Source organism: Notechis scutatus, chromosome 1 (genome assembly GCF_049901735.1).
Source record: "Notechis scutatus isolate UNSWTSFEM ecotype Mainland chromosome 1, rNotScu1.2, whole genome shotgun sequence".
Classification (NCBI taxonomy): Eukaryota; Metazoa; Chordata; class Lepidosauria; order Squamata; family Elapidae; genus Notechis; species Notechis scutatus.
In genome coordinates, this window is record NC_142009.1 from 190487867 (window position 1) to 190492720 (window position 4854).

Below are 4854 nucleotides of genomic sequence, written 5' to 3' on the forward strand. Positions count from 1 at the left end.
GCCTCTCTTCCCACAGGAACGGCAGATTGCGCCGAGGAATTTGCAACCGGATCGCGGGTGGTTTCCCCACAACCCGCACATGGGCGCTGAAATTTTAGAGTTTGTTGATCTCGTTCGGCCCGAAGTCTGTTAACCTCTTCTTCATCACTCTCGGACTGGGACTCGAGGTCCTCATGGTGCGCTGTTGCTGAGTGTCTTTCTAGTTGAGGCGAGGCTTCACGGGTGAATTGACGGAGCGGTGCGTTGGTGCGGCGCATTCGAGCGGCCGACTTTTTGGTTGCCTCTGCTGCAGTAGCATCTGCAATGGCATCTGCAAGACCGATGTCCCCCTTTGCCATGATCTTGCTCTGTACTGTGTGGTCATCTAATCCCAGAACTATGCGGTCTCGCATAGCTTCTTCTAGGTCTGAAAAACCACAGAGGCCTCCCAGGTTTCTAAGGTCAGCGATGAAGTCTGCAATACTTTCACCCTTCCGCTGATCCCGTTGATAAAATCCGTGTCTCCGGACCAACGTTGGTACGGCGGGGGCATAGTGAGCCTGTAGGATAGGTTCGAGGTTGTCCCAATCCATTGATTTCACCTCAGCCGGTTTCGCGAGCGCTTCGCCATCTTAAAAATGGCCGGTCCACAATGGGTCAAGAACACCGCCCGCTTCTTTCCGGGTGTAGCGTCTTTCAAATTGTTGGTTTCTAGAAACATTTGAAACCGATTCATATATGACTCCCAGTCTTCCTTTTCCGGGTCAAAAGGAGCGGGTGGTATAGCGCCACCTGACATCCTGCCGATTTAGATGCGCTCTCAGCCACGTGCTTCGGTTGGTGCTCTGTAGGGTTTAGTCAGCTCTATTGTCTCCGCATCCCACCTTCGTCGCCAGTGTTAAGTTTGAGGCATGGGTTTAATGAACGGAGACCAGACTGTAAACCGTGAACTTCAGCTCTTTATTCACAAGCATAACAGAGACAAAAAAAACCCGGCTAGCAGTCACTCTTTTATAGAGTAAGCTGCTATCCGGATAACCAATGGATAGCGTTATAGCGTTTGAATCTTGGCACGGCCCGCCAACAGCCAATCAGATTGCTCGGAATGAACCAATCATAACTTGCCATTATATGGGCCAATAGGAAGTGCAGGATTACGATCCTGCTATGCACACGAATCTTTATTAAATACATTTCTTTAGTTCACAACAACACCAAAATGTGTTAGATGAGTATATCTTAAATTTAAAAAAAAAATGCATGAGGGAGGTTGAACAGAAGTCTCAGTCCTCTTCCCCAGCCAGGCTGGCCCCAGTTCCAGAGTGCTCGCTTCAGCAGCACATATGCTAAAATTGGAATGATACAGAGAAGATTAGCATGGCCCTTGCGCAAGGATGACACGCAAATTTGTGAAGTGTTCCATATTTCACCTTGCCTCGATCCCTGGATCTCTCAACCCCATCCAGGAGAGCCTCAGAGGGACCGGTTCAACCCAGGCCTTCAGCAGTGCTACTTGCCTGACAGACAATTGTGGGACCATGCCAGAATTTCTCCTCCCAGAGGATATCCCTGACAAATTGAAGGCCTGGAGGGACATGGCAACTTGAAGAGGCATCGCAGCTGGGGTACAGTAGAAGTTGATGGCTAGGCAGCCTCCACAATCTGACCTCGATTCTCACTCGATTTAGTTGCTATACAGAATAGACCTTCATTACCAGCAGGTACCTCCTTCAGGGGAGTATTATATAATCCAGTTACACATTCACATGATGCACAGGATGAGGGAGAACTAGAGACCAGATGGAACAGGTTGAGGAAGGGTCTACTCACAACAGTGACCAAAATCTGTCAGAGGCAGATCCCCTAAAAACAGGGGCATGTCAAACATTGAAGGCATTAAGCCAGACCACCGACCTTCAGGTCTGTTTCACCCTCAGACTTTTTTCAAGTCTCTGTTGTTTCAAAAAAACAAAACAAACTACTGCCTGTCTTGATATTCCATTCCCCTCAGCCCAACAATCGTTACTGTAAGGGGCGTCAGACGATTTAATCTTCTCCCAACCAATAATGTAAGAGGAAGTCATAACTGTCTCACAGAGGATCTTGGACCTCGTCCAGAAACAAGGGGTCTCTTCAGTGGCGTATACTCCTCTTACAGCAGTGGCCCCCAACCTTTTTTGAACCAGGGACCGGTTTTACGATTATTTATTCTTCCACGGACCGGTACCTTCTACTACTAGTCCCTAAAGCAGCACGGAGCTGCTTTAGCCGGGCTTCTCTCTCCCTTCTCAGTCTCTCTCACCTTCCTCAGTGACCTGTCGCCCTTCTTCTTTCCAGCCTCGGGCAAAAAAAAAAAAAAAAAAGACTTGGCACAGCCGGCTAGAAAGCACGCCCAAATTCCTCGCAGCTTCCCGCCTCCGCCTGCGAGGAAGTGGGCGGCGGGGGGCCCAGGGGTGCAAGCGTGGGCCGGGAAGCGCGACTGGTCAAGGAATGACCTTCCCCGGGAAAGTCGGAAGCGCAGCCTCCACCGCAGCTGCTGCTGCTTCTTTGCGCTCTGGCGACGGATGCCGTGGCGCTCTTTCAGCGCCTGTGCTCAATCTGTTCCTCCGGGTCGTGGTGCAGCAGCAACAGCAACAGCTTTATCTGCACGTGTGCATGTGCGTGGTTGACGGGGGAGAAGGAGAAGGAGAGGAAAAGGGAGACTAGCGCTGGGCATACCGTAGCGCTCTTTTCTCCCTCTCTCCCCCTCGCGGCGGCCAAGCTTTGCGGCCCAGTAAAAAATGGTCCACGGACCGGTACCAGTCCGGGGACCGGTGGTTGGGGACCCCTGTCTTACAGGATATGATAGAAAATTTTTAATTTGGTTTTCTAATTCTGCTAAATTTCTCATCACCACGATAGTAGATAAAACAATAATGGCAATTATCATCCACCTCTGCAATTCCAACGGAAGCAGAAGAGGCTCTCAAGTGAAAGGATATACAGGGTCGAGTTGTCTCCATGTAGGGCATGTCGATCTGATGTGAGGGCCATAAGAGCGGAGTCGGCCGCATCCCCCCTTTTTTTACTAGATCGTCTCTCAGGTTGCTCCGCCATCTGAGGGAGATTATCTCAAATTCCAATATCAGGGCACACAAGGACGCCGCAAAACTCTATTAAATTATCTGCTCAGGCCAGGGCATCTCAGGTTACTCCTCGCCTACTGCTATGGCTCAGACATTGGCAAGCAGATATCACACAACTAATGGAAGCTTGCTTCCTCCCCAATATATGGAGATAATTTGGTTGGTGGTGCCCCGACCTATCTCTGATAGAGACTAGAAGCAGAAAATAAGTTCCCCTCTTTTCATAGACCCCAAAATAGTCCTTCCTAGCTTTTTGGAGGTTCCTTCGTTCCCTCTACCAGGGACTTTTTCCCTCCAGACTCCAGGGACCGTCTGGACACATGAACCACCCACAGTCAGATAGTTTCCGATCTGAAGATAGATATTGAAGGGGAGGGCAGAGCAAGAGAATCTCTTGAGGAACATGAAATAGAGGTCTCTGAGGCACAACATAGGCCTCACGACTGTGCCCCTATTGGTGGAAGGCTCAAGCCTTTCATGGACAGATGGGATGCCTCTACCTCTGTTTCCTGGGTTAGAGATATCAGAAGTTTAGGCCTGGCTATAGAATTTCCATCCTCTCCCTGGAACCTTTGCATTACTTGCCCTCTCTCTGGGGATCCCATTAAAGGGAGCGTGATGGAGACAGCTATTATTCATTTATTGGAGATCCAGGCAACCGACCTGTGGCACCGGATCAACAGGGGCAATTTTAGTTTTAAAATGACTTAATCGGTCCATAGTTCATAGGAGGCTTAAGATGAGTATACTGAACTCCATACTTCTGAGCTTCAGAAGGGGCAATTTTCTACCCTCCATTGACTTAATGGAGGCCCATCCCCACATTCTAATTAGATCCTCACATAGCAAAACTCTTAGTTTTTGTTATAATACTCAACGTTTTGAATACATTGCACTGTCCTTTGGGTTGTCATCTTCCCAAGGTTCTTACGAAGGTTCTGATGGCTCTGGCTGTCCATCTCAGGGGAACACCTGTTAGACGGCAGGGTTATTTAAATGACATTTCATTATTATCTTGTTCATATAAACAGGCAAAGGGGAGGCCTTAGCATCGGTCATCACTAGGAGAGACTTGCAGTCCATCTCTCATCACCCACTCATATGCAAGTTTCTTGCACGGGGCTACAATCTTACGGCCTCCTCTAGTGCATTGATATCACACGTGGGACCTCAACAAGGTCCTTACCACACTCAAGAAAACTCCCTTTGAGCGCATGTAGACCATGCGTCTCCATTCCTAACATACAAGGTGGTTCTCTTGGTTGCCATTACATGGGCCAGTTACATCTTGGATCTAGTAGCCTTGTCAGTTAGACAGAAGCTCTGTATTTTTCACACAGACAAAGCGGTCCTTAGTCCAGAGCCACCTTTCACCCATAGATACATTTGGGTTTCTACAGACCATAGGAACTGATACTCCCGTACATTTGTCTGAAACCGACATAAAATCTGGCACAACAATGCCACAATCTAGATGTAAGGCGAGTTTTCTGCATATATTTCAACTGCACAATGTGTGTTAGGAAACAAAGGTTCTCTTCGTTTCTTTTCAACCACCCATCATTGGGTGCAAGACCACTTCCTCAATGACCAGTAAGTGGCTGAGAACACAATTCCTAAGTCCTATGAGACACAATCTCTTCCTGTACCCAGGGGCATCACTGCTCATTCGACCTGGAGTGCTGCGATGTTGATAACATGGGCCACAAGCGCCAAGAGCGAAAATTTAGAAGGCGATAACATGGGCCTC

General features: G+C 48.7%; 1 non-coding gene across 1 annotated transcript; it reads left to right on the forward strand.

Annotated features, from left to right (window-relative positions):
* Positions 1-1301: 1301 nt before the first annotated feature.
* On the forward strand, positions 1302-1408 carry LOC113418722 (U6 spliceosomal RNA). Its single transcript, XR_003371796.1, has one exon. It is a non-coding gene; the product is annotated as a U6 spliceosomal RNA (small nuclear RNA).
* Positions 1409-4854: the final 3446 nt, after the last annotated feature.